General features: G+C 44.2%; 1 protein-coding gene across 1 annotated transcript in view; it reads right to left on the bottom strand.

The window, feature by feature from the left end:
- Nucleotides 1-15,696, bottom strand: part of CAMTA1 (calmodulin binding transcription activator 1) — a 929,632-nt gene that overhangs the window by 134,740 nt on the left and 779,196 nt on the right. The gene's annotated exons all lie outside the window — the stretch shown is intronic.

Raw genomic sequence — 15,696 nt, 5'->3', positions numbered from 1 at the left:
AGCTTCTAGTGTTCCAGAATTGCTAGTCAGTATCTGGCTAGCTCTTTATTTAACTACTCACAGAGAGAGAGTGAGAGAGAAAACAAATGTACAGCACAACTGATTCAGCTCCAGAAGAACTGGTGAAGATAATTGCCAAGTAAGATATTTATTTAAATAGCTTAAAACACCTGATACAAGTGTACTCCCCAACAATAACAACTATGATGTAACAAAGACCTGGCCTGGGGAATGAGGTTGCAAATTTTACCCACCTTCTTTGCATTCATCTGTCTGCAAACTCCATGGCATTTGTACAGATGGTTTCTTCCTAATCCCATGAGCAAATTTTCAATAATAAACCAGTGAACATACACCAAGGAGAAAAAAGATTTCAGCAGGAAATGAATTTCAGTTTCCTATTGGCAGGGGTTCATTAAACGAGGAGAGTGATAAAAAAATAGTGGTGAGAACTCTCCTGACAATGTATTTAACATTTATTAGAAACTAGTAAGCTGCAAAGATAAGGGATGGCAGTGTCTGTGTTTGATTCAAATAACTGCTCAGGTTTTACAGCAGCATTCTGCTATCTTTTGACTATGTAATGTGCAAGTGGAGTTAAATAGTTTTATATAAAATCACCAACCAACAATTTATTAATGCAACAGGAAATTTTAAGTCATTTGTAGAAAAGTTGAGGGCAGCTTTTTTGTGAGCTTCCCTTGGTTAGTGTGTTAGTCAGGCCAATGGGAGGGCTGAATTGTTGACACGGAAACTAGCTCTTAGAATTATGGCTTCATCCTGGAATTTTTCAGATGCAGAATCTCATATAAAATAGCTTTTCTCAACCTAACGAAATGAGAAGCTACTTTCAGTGAAATATGTTAGAGAAAGGTATTTTACAAAAGTTATTTTCATTTTATCTCCTCTAGTACTTCTCTATGCTTTATATTTTTTGTTTAATGTCCCTTGTGTACTCTAGAATGTGTTTTTAGATTCCCAGAAGCCCTATATGTTGGCAAGATCATTTGCAAGGTGAATCACAGTCTTTTCCCCTTAACTTTGTCCATTCAGCTTCTGCAATTTTTGGTTCAAGCCACTAGATCTTGTCCTTAAAGGTGCTGAGCATTCTGGGACACTCCAGCAAAGAAGGTTCCTTGCAGATTCAAGCCCCCAAAGCCTCAGCCTGGAAACACTGAATTAATAGAATCATATAAATGTCAGGCTGGAAGGGACCCTAAGAAGTCATCTAGCCCATCCCCCTGCACTAAGGCAGGACCAAGTATACCTAGACCGTCCCTGACAGTGTTTGTCTAAGCTGCTTTTAAAAACCTCCAATGACAGGATTCCACAACCTCCTTTGGTAACCTGTTCCAGTACATAACTATACTTCTAGTTATAAAGTTTTCCTAATACCTAACCCAAATCTCCCTTGTTGCAGATTAATCCCATTACTTACTGTCCTACTTTCAGTGGACATGGAGAAATAACAGTTACTAACCTCTTTTGTATCTGTTGTTCTTCAAGATGTGTTGCACATGCCCATTCCACTCTTGGTATCTGTGCACCCAGAGTGCAGCCGACAGAAACTTCTTCACTCTCCCTCTGCTGGTGCATGCCATTGTGTGCAGGTATAAAGGGCGGAGCCATCCCTAGCCCCCTCTGTTTCTTCTTGTTATAACTCTGATGGGTTCTGGAACGGACATGTGCAACACATCTCGAAGAACAACAGTTACGGAACAGGTTATTAACTGTTTTTCTTCTTCAAGTGATTGTCATGTGCATTCCACTCTTGGTGACTCACAAGCTGTAAAAAAAGGGCGTGGGATCAAAATAAAGACTGAAGAACAACTTGTCCCACTCTAGCATCATCATCTGGAGTCTTGAGAAACAGCATAGTGGGAGGCAAATGTGTGGACCGAGGACCAGGCTGCTGCTTTACGTGTGTCTGCAGCAGAAGCTTGTGCCAGAAAGGCCACCAAATTTGATTGTGACCGCACTGAATGAGCTGTAACTCTGATGGGCAGAGTGACATTAGCCAAATCATAGCACATGTGTATATAGGAGGTGATCCAGGAAGAAATTCTCTGGGTGGAGACTGATTGACCTCTTACTCTATCAGCCACTGCTATGAACATCTGGAAAGATTCACAAAAGTGTCTGGTTCTATCTGGATAAAATGCCAAGGCTCTTTCTCCATGCTTGTATGTCGTTTTGGGCAGAGAACAGACAAATAAATAGGCTGGTTGATGTGGAAAGAGAAAACACCTTGGGAGGAACTTTGGATGAGGGCGCAGGCAAACCTTGCCCTTAAGAAAGATCATATATGGAGGTCCCAACATTAATCCTTGCAGCTCCCCTACTCTTCTGTGCAAGGTAATGACCACAGGAAAAGTCAACTTCATTGACAGAAGCAGCTGAGAGCAGGCAGCCAACAGTTCAAATGACAATACTAGGTTTAGATCTTGCACAGGGGAGTCTTGCATTTGAGAGTATAATTTGACGAAGACCTTTAAAAACCTTTTGGACATGATGTCATTGGATAAAACAGGGTGACTGTCCACCTTAGGATGGAACATTGAAATAGCAGACAGATGCACCTTGGTGAAACTAACTGCCAAACCTTAGTGTTTCAGCCATGGTTCTAGCTGCTGCGTGGGCTGCGTCCAGCCCTGCCTGCAGCGATGTTCTCGTGACTAGTCTGCCCTTATTGAAGAGGGAATGGAACTCCTGTCTAGCATTCTCTGGAAACAGCTCCCTGAACTTTTCCACAGAGCCCCATAAATTAAAATCATACTGTCCCAGCAGAGCCTGTTGGTTAGTGATATGCAGCTGGAAAGCCCCGTCGAATAAATCTTTCTGCCAAATAAGTCCATCTTTTTAGCATCCTTTGATCTGGGGTTGACAGGCTGGAGCCCTTGACACGGTTTCTCATTAACTGATGTCACAACTAATGAGGCTGGTGGTGGATGACTACAGAGGTACTCAAAACCTTGGGAGAGCACATAATGCAGTGATACTCAGATCTTAGTGGTTCAGGAGCCAAATTAGTGATCAACATTAGCCAAAAGAGCCACAGTTGTGTGAATCCATTGTTTCATTTACTCTCTCTCTATATATACATATATACACACACACACGCAGAGCTGATGGGGAGAGTGAGACCATCAGAGCAGGCTTCTCCTTGGATGGTACTGAGACAGCCTGTCCAGGAAGCAGGAAAATGCAGTACTGAAGGTGAAATCACTGGCAGTGGTGCCAAGAGATTGGACTCTTGGAAGGACAGAGACACCAGGACTGAGAGGCAAAATAGGTTTCTTGCCACCACAAATACCTCCGGGGTAATTGGCACCAAGATGGTCTCTTGTGGTGCCGAAGAAGTTAATGGTGCCCCTTGCAGCACTGGAGCTGCCTGCCAATTTAGGCATACATTTGAAGGAGGAGTGCTTAGGTTTCAAGTGCACTCTGCTGGTCTCCTCCTCTATCCTCTTACAAGACTTGGGGGCAGATATCTTCCCCTGGCAGGTGCCTGTCTGGAAGCCTTGTACTTCTTCCTCAGTAAAGGTGAGGGAGAATGGTGCCGGGATTCCGCTAACCCTGGAGTTGCGCTTCTCACTGAAGCTGCAACAATCGGCACCAAGTCAGACCAGAACGGCTCCAACCATGGCCTGAACACTGCCTCCATCAGCTGGAATTTCTGCCTACCTTCCCTATCTTTCTTTGTCCTAGGCTTGAACTCCCTGCAAATCTGGCACCTGTCATTCATGTCTGGCTCTCCCAAGCACTTCAGGCAGCTATTATGTGGGTCACTCACTTGAGAGTTGCTTGAAAGTTGGTGACCAGGGCATACCTTGGTACCGTGAATAGAAATACCCCAAATGGGGAAATGACGAGTCCAGAAAACTTTTTTTAAACAGAAAAAATGATTACTTTAACCTTCCATAACTGTTGTTCTTCAAGATGCGTTGCTCATGTCCATTCCATGCTAGGTGTGCGCGTCGCCGGAGACTTTTTCCCCTTAGTGGTGTCCACTGGACCAACCCCAGCACCCCCTGAATCCCCGTGCACATGGGCCGGTATAAGGGTTGCCGCTGGCTCCGCACCATCTCAGTTCCTTCTCGCCGGTAACTCCAACAGAGGGATAGGGTGGGGTCGGAGGCGTGTGTTATGGAAGGGACACAAGCAACACATCTTAAGAATAACAGTTACAGACGGTTATTAACCATTTTTTCTTCTTTGAGTGCTTGCTCATGTCCACTCAATGCTAGGTGACTCTCAAGCAGTGCCCCTGGAGGGGGGCTCGGAGTTCACGGATGTGTTGATTGCAACACTGCTCTCCCGAAACTGTCATAGAAACTGTTGGGTGATGACGTAGTGGGGCATAAAGGTATGAATCGATGACCATGTTGCAGCGCTTCAGAAATCCTGGATTGGTATCTGCATGAGGAATGCTGCTGATGAAACCTGGGCTCTCATGGAATGAGCAGTCACAACTGCTGCAGGCAGAACCTTCGCCTGTTTGTAGCAAGCTTAGATGCAGGCGGTTATCCAGAACGAGATTCTTTGGGATGACACTGGTAGTCCTTTCATCCTTTCCGCTACTGCAACAAAAAGTTGCGCAGACTTGTGGAAGAGCTTAGTCCTCTTGATACAGAAGGCCAGGGCCCACCTAACCTCTAATGTATGGAGCTGATGTTCCTCATCAGGTGCTGTGTGGAAAAAAGACAGGCAGAAAAATTTCCTGATTGTTATGGAATTGCTACATTATTTTTGGTAGGAAAGCTGGGTGGGGATGCAGCTGGACCTTATCCTTGAAGAACACCGTATAAGGGGTATCTGATGTCAGGAGTTTGATCTTGGAGATTCTTCTGGCCAAAGGCCGAAGTGATCGCCACCAGGAAGGCAACTTTCCAAGAGAGGAGCAATAAGGAACAAGATGTCAATGGCTTGAAGGGGGGCCCCTGGAGTTTTGACAGGACCAGGTTTAAGTCCCATAGGGGAAATCGGGTTGTAAACCTGCAGCTAGAGTCTTTCCAAGCCTTTGAGGAACCTGACCATCATCTCGTGGGAGAAGACTGACCTGCCCTGTACTGGAGGATGGAAGACCGAGGTGGCTGCCAAGTGAACCTTAACAGATGATAGAGCCAGACCTTGATGTTTCAGGTGGAGCAGATAGTCCAAGATGGACTGCAGGGAAGACCAAGTTGGAGAAGATTCCATTCAGGGACCAACAGGTGAAACATTTCCACCTAGCCGAGTAGGTAGCCCTGGTGGAAGGTTTACTGCTACCTTGCAAGACTTGTTGAACCTGATTCGAGCAGGCGTGTTCCTCAGGATTCAGCCATGCAGCAGCCATGCTGTCAGGTGTATGGAGGCGAGATTCAGGTGAGGCGACCGGCCATGGTCTTGCAAAATCAAGTGGAGGTGCCACTGAGAGGTCTAGAAGCCTGAAGAACCATTGCTGGCATGGCCATGCTGGAGCTATCATGGTAACCTTTGCCTTTTCCCTCTTGATTTTTAGGAGGACCTTGTGAACCAAGGGGATTGGTGGGAAGGCGTACAACAGGCCGTCTGCCCACAAGAGCAAGAAGGCGTCGGAAAAGGAGGCCTCGCTGGGCCTGTGCATAGAAGAGAACCGATGGCATTTCTTGTTCTGTCTGGTGGTGAACAGGTCCACCTGGGGAGTCCCCACTTCTGGGGGATAACACTGGTGACCTCCGGGTGAAGAGATCACTAGGGGCGAGAGTAAAGGGACCTGCTAAAGTGATCCGCCAATGCATTCCAGTCTCCTGAGAGGTGCAACACATCAAGGTGAATGATGTGCTTCACGCAGAAGTCCCACAGTAAGAGGGCCACTTGACAAGGCTGAGGATCGAGCACCCCCCTTGCTTGTTGACGTGAAACATCAAGGCCATGTTGTCCATCAAGACCAGCATGACCTTGCCTGAGAACAGGGGAAGAAACACCTGGCAGGTCAAGAGTATTGCCCTAAGTTCCCTGACATTTACATGCATGGACAGTTCTTCCTGGGACCAGAGACCCTGGGACCTGAGTCTGCCAAAGTGGGTCCCCCACCCCAGGTCTGAGGTGTCCAAACTAAGGTTACTGTCAGACAGAGGGCAGTGAAAGGCACCCCCTTCATTACAGAATGTGGGTCTCTCCACGAAGTCAGAGAAGTTAAGACATGCAATGGAATCATGAGATCAGAGTCCAAGTGGTGCCTGTCCGACGCCAGGCACATCTGAAGGGGTATGAGGCGTAACCATGTGTACTGCACCACACAGGTACATGCTGTCATGTGACCTAACAGCTTGAGGCACACCTGGGCAGTCGTAAGTGGGTGAGCTGTGACCCAGGTAGTTAGATTGGACATAGTTCAGAACTTGGCCTCCACAAGGTAGGACTTGGCGGAGTCAAGCACTGCCCCAATAAACTCTGTTCTCTGCACCAGGACCAATGTTGATTTCTGTTTGTTTATTAACAGATCCAGAACCCGAAAGGTGGCCCGAACTATGCCAATGCTTGCAGAACCTGAGCCCGTGAAAGGCCTTTGATCAGTCAGTTGTCCAGGTACGGGTAGACTTGCACGCCTCGATGGCCGAGGTTTTCTCTACATTATATAAAGTTCCTACTCTTATATTGAGAAATTTATTTTGCAGTGAAATATTTCCAGTTTCTCCCACAATTCCTTGCGACGGCAGTGAAGTGTATGTATACTACTGCCCACAGAAAGGTCTGCTTTAAAGAACTATGTCAGCTCACTACCGCTGTTAAATCCAGTGATGAGCATGGTATTACAGGGCGCAAGTCTGATAACTGAATCATGTCTCATGGTTTATGTATAGATAACGATTTGTCTGAAGCCTGAATCAAGCAAGTTGTGAGCTGCAAGCTAAGGAACACAGACAGCTTTATAGCTGGATACATATGGTAGCCTATTATTTCAGATTCTTCCATTATAATAACACAGCATGGATCAATTGCAGGAAGCAGGCAGGAGCTGAAGCTTTTGATCTTGAAAATATCTGTAGCATTCCTAAGTGAGATCTCCAAACCCTGAGCTTTCCTGGGGAACATCCAAGTTTCACAGTCTGACATCATCGTATCAAGAGGCTACATGTTTTTCTGGGATTGCATTTCTCAGTGATCTCATTGGCTGTATTTTCTGATCTTTAGCTCTTGGAGGAGCCAATGAGGCTTCAGGCTTCTGCTGACAGGTGGCATTTAGTGGAAAAGTTCCATCTATAGCTTTACACTTGCTGATTGAGCAAGGTTCCAGCTCCAGACTCTATCCATGTGCTGTGACTCTTCTGGTGCTTATACTCCCCCTTATGTTATGAAGGTTATAAAATGAAAAGCCAGTCAAGGGTGACAGACTGAAAGCAGAGAATTTCTGGATGCCTAATTTAAATTACCTACTGTCTTGGCACATCCAATATGCAGATTGTCTCCCTCCCCCTTTAAAGAAAAAACTCTTATTAGATGGTGAGCTGTTAGTACTGAATATCAAATACTATCAAGATGGCTTTTAACATGTCATGCTCGGCTTCCCGACACATAATGAATCAGCGGGAAAGGAGATTTCTATAGGGAAAAAAGTGCATTGTGAAAGAAAGGTTAATAAAAAACAACACATGTCCCTCCCCTTTCTTAAAGTCTTAAAAAGTTAAACCACTTTAAAAGCATATTTGATTAAATTTAAGGTCAGAATGTGGACATCAAAAAGGATGCAGCTAAATTCTGCAAAGTATTTTAATTCTCATTTCTGTGCAGATTCCTTTTGCACTTATTTATAATTTAAATAAATCCTGCAAACAACTCCAATATTCTTCCCTTCCCCTCCAAAAAGTGCTGTTGTGAAATGTATCCAGAAGCAGCTGCCTTTCAGCGGTGAGTGTCCTGTTCCCTGACACACTGCCTCTGTACAGCATGTTAGAAACCTGTGGAATCAAAGTGGCTAAAGATGTATAAGGGAGTGGTGTTTTGAGAAACAGAGAACTGGGGCTGGTGTAACATTCATCATTAAGCATTGCAAATGGAGATGCTAACAGAAATGCCTCAGGCCTGTTCTGGAAGAGGGAGGGGTCGCTCCTCCAAGCATCTGCCTTTTCTGTTGTGGGGAAGGAGAGAATTAAAATGACCTTCCAGTATTGATTCAATAGCTACCCATTCATTAGCACTGTCAGGACCTTCTTTGGTCAGCAGCAGCACAGGGAAGCAAATTATGAAACAAATAACTGGCAAAAAGGAAGATCAGAAGCCAAAGGAAACTTAAATAGGGACAGAACTTACCTTCCTAGTTTCACCCTAAATCCTGGCAACCTCCACCTTCCTTCGCTGCCGTTGACTATGCCACCAAGCCCACTCCCCATCCCCAGCGCACACTTAGGTTTGAGACCATTGTAGTTGTCTTTCATGCCTCTGTCCTCTCCCCACACATCCATGCTGTCCCCAAATCTTACAGCATCCTCCCCACAAAAGATTGAAAACCCACCTATTTCTTTCTGTCCTGAGAGATAAAACACTCATCCATGCACTGATCATATCCCCTTTTGATTACTGCAAGCTCTTCCGCTCTGGCCTCCTTGAGCAACATCTCTCCTTGGGGCCATCCAAAATCCAGCTGCTAAAATTACCTTCTTCACCTTTCAATCTGACCATGTCACCCCCTTTGAATGCATTACTGGTTTCCCCTTGCTCACAACATGCCCCCACCATTTTCCTGATTCAAATCCCACCAGAGCACTCACTTCTACAATGCTACCAAATACTAACCCCATGCTAAATCCCCCTCTGTCCCAACATTAAAGAAGTGATTTAGATCAGGAACCTCTCTCATTACATACCTAAACTCTTCTGCCTGGGTTTCTCAGAGTGTGTTCTGCCCATCTATCCTTTAAACTATAATCTCTTCAGGGAAGGGACTATTTTTATTTTTGCTCTGACAAGTGTTGAGTACAGTGCTGGCACTTATCAAATAGCCACCAGAAAAAGGTGGACAGTTTGTAATAAACAAGGCCAGATCTCTGTTTACTGCAGGTAAGAACGCTCCCAAATCCTCATTCTGGAGCATGTTCTGCTGTTTGATAAAACCTGACCTACCGCTCTAAATGCCTGGCTTTTAAACTACTTAAATGTGCCTTTCAGGTGCATAACCAGGGATTCCAACTACCAGGAGGACGTCATCAAAGCCAAACGTTTGCACTCTGCCTTGCTCTGGTTGTGACCTATTATGGAAGGGGCGTTTATTCTTATGATAATCAGAATAATCAGATAATTCTTATGATTATCAGCCCATGAAAAGAGCAAATCCCTGCAGACTTACAAGCATGAAATCTGCAGCATCAGCACATACTGCAACCTTTTTGGAACTGCTTGTTGAAGTACCTGTGTTGCCTGTCAGGCCGCCAGCGCTCCTGATGCATCCACACACCATCTGGGTTGGTGGCAGAGTAGCATGAAACCTGAGTTCAGCACAGAGAGGATGCGCTTGCGGTCTCACTGGCATGGGGCAATGGAAAGGTGCTTATTGCATACCTTTGCAATGCTTCTTATAACTTAGCTCACAGAGCAGCATGGACCCTTTGGGGATGTGCATTCTTCCCATCTATCAAGAAGGGACAAAGCCTGATTATTACTAGCCCAAGCGGGCAAGTTAGGGAACCGAGACTTGTGCAGCTTTACTGACTGCTATGGCAACTTTAACATTTAACACTGGAAGTTCAAGAACTGCCCAGAGAACAGCATCTAAGATCATGGCCTTAAATTGTTCTCCCAAGCAATCTACAGATACTACCTACAATAAAAAGTAATTCTTACTAAGACTTCTTGTTTCTATCAATGTTAATCAGGACAAAGTTGTTATCATTGAGCCAGTCCCTTTCTCAATACTCAGAATTTCATACCTGGTTTGCTAAAGCTCAGTTGGCAGGGACAGAACAAATGTTCAAACACTTAGCTCACAAGAAGTGAACCAAACTTTAACTACTTAGCTAGTATTTCACGACTGACCAAACTTCTGGTTTTGGGACAGCCAATTAACTTTCATATCTGCTTCTCAGACATACACAGCACAAGGACATTTTTCAAGGTATGGCAGGCTGGCATTTGAGAGGGAGATAAAGTTGGTGTGATATGGCACTGAGGACATTAGAGAGGAAAATGATTGGCAGCAGCCAGAGGCCCCCAGGCCCTTTTAAATTACCCGGGCCACTGTTGTCAGGCCTGTGGTCACGTGACCTAGCGTGCTTGCCAGCATAGCTTTTAGTAATAAAAAGTATTATTAATATCTCCAGTCATTTTAATCAGTGAATATTCGTATTGGCGATCTATGTTTCTTTAATCAGACCTTTATAGAAAGTTTATAGTTATTGTTTTTAACTTGTTCATGTGAGTCTGAATTATCTGTAAATTCAAGGTGGTTGCCATAGCCTTAGTGTGGTTAGCCCCTTCTCTCACTGGAGGCATTGCCAAGTAGCTTTAAGTCTTTGGCACACCAGGAGGAATTGGGCACCTACCAGGAGCACTGCAAAATGAGCCCACACAACAGAAACTTTGGAACCGTCCAAAGTCTGTGAGGTACCCCTCTCCTGTTCACACATCATACAGGTACTAAGCCAGCGCTGAAAGGGGGATTACACACCTTTTCATCGTGACACAGGCCAAGGGTCATTTAGGTCTCAAGTGGTTTAATGCTACCCTACATATTTTGTAGCTTTCACTTTAAAAAATGATTTTATAGAAACTTTTTTCTCACCCTTCCCAAGAAAAAAGCCCCCAGCACATCTGAAGGAGAAAGCTTCATCAGCCAAAGATCTCTCTGAAATTCCCATAGCTATACTCAAGCACAAAATTGACTATTACCTCTTCAGGTCGTTAAATTGTATGTAGTCATCCACCTTTGGCTCTAGTGCAATCATACTGGTTGAATCCACCTCCCACCTGCTCACCATTCTCTCTCCTTATAGTCAGACATGTATTCCCTTTTCTCATAAACCCTTGTCTTCTGCTCTATCCAAGAGCCCCAAATAAATCATCAAGCTTAATCTCATGGCTTCTTCTGTTTCCATGTATGGCACCATAACCCTCGCATTTACTGTTGCTAGTAGGATACTTCGTGTATGTGCCAGTGACAACTATGATGGGCCCTGATGCCTACATCAAGTAGTGAATGTCACAAGAGGCTACAACCCTCCGCTAGCTGCCATCACAGGGCATAATCTCCGATCCATCTTTGTCCCATGTGTCAGGATCACAGGGGAAAGAGGGAAGTTGGATGCAAAGGCTGACTACTATGAGCAGTAGCGCTGTACGCCAAGCTATTGATGCTGAAACTATGGGCTTTCTTCATAGCGGCATGTGTCATTACAGCAGACTGAACATTTTAATATTTTTAAAAGCCTCATTTAGTGACAAACTTAAAATAAAACTGTGGCCTTGGAAAGACTTTGGGGCAGGTCAGGACCAGACCTGATCTCTGTGCCTCATTTCCACCTCCGGTATGGATTATTGCACTGTATCTCTCAGCAAAGACAAATGAGAGCAAAAACTAGTCTGAACAAGCCCGTCTCTCCCAATCAGGTGGAATGATTTTGCTGGTCTCAGCTCAGTTGCTAGAGCGCTATTTCTCTCATCAGTGACTGCTCCAGCTGGCATAAGAAGCTGTCAACTGAGAATAACAACAAATGTGCTTCTCATCAGCATTGGATGCAGTGAGGAGAGTGTCATCAGGTGGATTGGCCCCAACAACTCAGGCAAGGAGGAATGGGACAGAGCTCCTCTTCTGTGCCTCGCAGGCATGATGCATTTTAACTCTTTGTGTCTTGTAACTCAGGTTAAGAGGAAAATTTCCAGTGCTGTCTGCTCTATGAAGCAGATTTTCAATAGAGCTCAGCGTCCAAGAATGCCCCCTGCTTCCATACTGAGAACAATGGAATTCCCTCTCTGCCACCCCACTGAGAACAAAGCCAGCTGCTGGGTTCTGAGTTCTTTTGAAAATTCTGCCCCAAACCATGCCTGCCTGAAGAATGGTGCTCCCCCCGCCCCCACATCTGAAGGGCCAGATTTCCAAGCACTTTATGATTTCAACACCAAATGTAGGCATGATCAATAGAAGAGCTTCATAAACGGTCCTAATTTCCTCACGTCATTTGGATTCGAATCCCAAACCGGCCTTCCTAACTACGATTTCTGAACTCATTAAAAATGTCCGAAATTTGTTGTTTTATGCTAAGAGATGGGATTACCCATCAAGGATGTTATCTCTGGAAAATTCCACTAGAGCAGCATTACCGAAACTGGATGCTGGCCTCTCTGGGAAAGGAGATCTGTCCAGGGGGTCGGGAGGAGGAACATGAAGGAGAGGGGTTCTGCCGGATTTTAATTTTTGAAATTCAGCTTTTCTCTCCCCTCTTATGACATTACTGGAAGAACATGAGTGGAAGTTGACTGAGGAGGGAGGGGGAAATGATTTTTATTTAGAATTTCTGAATAAATCTTGGGTGCCATTTGAGCTAGCTGGTGTTAACTCAAATTCCTGACTAACAACTGGAAGAAAAGGTGTTTTGTTAATGGTTCAAAATCCCCCTCCTTCAGTTAAGGGCTGAGAAAGCTCCTGATCCACCTCTCTGAGCCATACAAGAAGATGTCCAGTAAGAGCAGAGAGTCTTAATAAAAGGGGGAAAAGAGGGGAGAGCGAGTGAGCAGAAAACCAACTTTTTATTAAATAACACTTTCAGATCTGTGTCTGCCATAAGGAAGAAAAAGGAACAAGCCCATTTTTTTTATTTTGTTGTTCCCTGTACAATTCCCTCAGCTGAAGGGACTTGACCACTTCCCTCAACTCCTTGTTTCTAAAGTACTCCCATTAGAGAAATCTGTGCTCTATGGCTGGGGAGAGCTGCTCTAGGAAGCTGGGTTGAAGCTCTCCAGCAGCCAGTGCTGGGCCTTACTCATCTCACCTACACGAGTTTTACTTCAGTGCAATCTCAGTGGAGTTACTCCTGATTGACAGAGGCATGATTGAGAGCAGAATCAGGCCTATAGCAGCTGCCCCTTGAAACCTCCCTTGGAAAGGGATTTTCCCCAGGATTCAGCAAAGGAGAGCAAACAACTCTGCATGATGGTATTCAGGCACTGAGAGCAAAACTCATTCTGGCTGTGCCAGCGGGTACAATATGCAAGTACCCAATTGCTCTTGGGCCAAACAGGCCCACATATACAGTCAAGATGCTATATTTTTTTTTACTGAAAAAACAGTGTTTTCCAATACTACACACGTTTCATGGGCTTGGCTCACGCTCCTAATATAAATGAATGGTGTGTACAAGTAACATTTTACGAACCATTAGGAAAGGGATAGATAATACAACCAATATATAGATAATCCTGCTATATAAATCCATGGTATGTCCATACCTTAAATTCTGCCTGCAGTTCTGGTCACCCCATCTCCAAAAAGATACATTAGAATGGGAAAAAGTGCAGAGAAGGGCAACAAACATGACAAGGGTCGGGAACAGCTTCCGCGTGGGAAGAGATTAAAAAGACTGGGACGGTTCAGCTTAGAAAAGAGACGACTCGGGGGTGACATAATAGATATCCATAAAACCGTAACAGCACAGGGAACGTGAATAAGGTAGGGTTATTTACCCTTCACATAATACACAAACCAGGCTTCACCCAATGAAATTAATAGTCAGCCAGTTTAAAATAAACAAAGGAAGTATGACTTCATAAAGTGCACAGTCACCCCGTGGAAATTGTTGCCAGGTAATGTTGTGAACACTAAAAGCATAATAAGATTAAAAAAGGAATTAGATAAGTTCAGGAAGGATAGGTCCATCTATGGCTATTAGCCAAGAGGGTCAGGGATGCAAGCTCATGCTCTGGGGGTCCCTAAACCTCTGACAGCCAGAAGGTGGGACTAGACGACAGAAGATGAAACAAATCGATAATTGCCCTGTTCTGTTCATTCCCTCTGATGCATCTGGAATGGGTTACTGTCAGAAGATAGGACCATTGATCTGATCCAGTATGACCATTCTTATGTTCTTGATGCTCATCAGTCTGTTGAGAGATACAGCTTTGCACACACCATACAATGTAGAGGTTTCACTGACAGCTTTTCAATCTTGCTCTCTCCCCTGTATTTTCACTGATGCTGAATACACACACCTGTGAACTACTGACTGGACAACATGTTGATTTTGAATGTTATACAGTGCCCTGATATGTCTTCCTCCTTCCAGTGATTCCAGTTTCTAAGCCCCTTCCCCTTTACAGTCTAGCACAAATATAAACACAGTATCAGCAAAAGTGAGAAGTTGCCCTATTACTAGACACCCAAGTTCTGATTTTTAATTATAGCAGCAAAGCCAGGCAGGAAAGAAATGCCTTGCCTTTGGACTCTGAGCCTCATACACAGAAGACATAAAGTATAATAAGAGAGGAGTCCGTGACTAGCTAAATCAAACCAAAGGAGGTCTGGTTTCTGGAAGAAATTGACTCTCTCAGCTGGTCTTTGCAATAGGCCCAAATCACCATATCATCTGTGACAATTCTGCCTTTATGCCTGTGGAGCTGTTGGGTATTGCCCTGAGACACCATAGAGGCTAGATCTGAAACTACCCTAAGAATAGGGTCTAAGCTAGAGGCTCACTTCAGTTATTAAAGGCCCCCAAGGAGAGAGACGTTCTATAGTGTGTTATTAAAATAATGGATTTCCGAAAACTTGTTTACTGAATATAAACAGCTTAGAACACAATCCAGCTAACTGTGGGCCACATGGGTATGGGTGTGTGTAAAGCAAGCTCTCTGTCAAGAAATCCTAATAGTGTTAGGATCCTATATTAATCCTTATATTAAAATATTGTTCCATACATTAAAAACAATCAAAGCTATGTAAATTATAAAAGGATTTCCAGAATTCTATTGGCTTTCACAACTTTGCAGTCAAAGTGATACCGGCAGACAGGAACAGTAACCCTCAAGAAATAATGACTCCCTAGACAAATGAGACCAAATTCTGCTCTCAGTCACACTTGTGCAAACCTTCTGAACTGCAGTGGCCTAACAGAGCAGAGTTAGGCATTTGGTATTTATCACACACACTATTTTATTAAACCCTTTGGGGAGCCTTTCCTTAAGGTGCTTCCAAACAGCACAAACAACGAGGAGTCCTTGTGGCACCTGAGAGACTAACAAATTTATTTGGGCATAAGCTTTCATGGGCTAGAACCCACTTCATCAGATGCATGGAGTGGAAAATATAGGAGCAGGTATAAATACATGAAAAGATGGGAGTTGCCTTACCAAGTGTGAGGTCAGTCTAACGAGACAATTCAATTAACAGTAGGATACCAAGGGAGGAAAAATAACTTTTGTAGTGGTAATGACAGTGGCCCATTTCAAACAGTTGACAAGAAGGTGTGAGTAACAGTAGGAGAAAATTAATATGGTGGAAATTAGGTTTAGGTTTTGTAATGACCCAACCACTCCCAGTCTTTATTCAGGCCTAATGTGATGGTGTCCAGTTCGCAAATTAATTCAAGTTCTGCAGTTTCAAGTTGGAGTCTGTTTTTGAAGTTTTTTTGTTGAAGATTTTCCACTTTCAGATCTGTTATTGAGTGACCAGAGAGAATGAAGTGTTCTCCTACTGGTTTTTTAATGTTATAATTCCTGATGTCAGATTTGTGTCCATTTATTCTTTTGCGCAGA

The sequence above is a fragment of the Eretmochelys imbricata genome, chromosome 18, assembly GCF_965152235.1.
Source record: "Eretmochelys imbricata isolate rEreImb1 chromosome 18, rEreImb1.hap1, whole genome shotgun sequence".
Lineage (NCBI taxonomy): Eukaryota > Metazoa > Chordata > Testudines > Cheloniidae > Eretmochelys > Eretmochelys imbricata.
The sequence above is the reverse complement of the archived record's forward strand: the minus strand, read 5'-3'. Positions and strand labels throughout refer to the sequence as shown.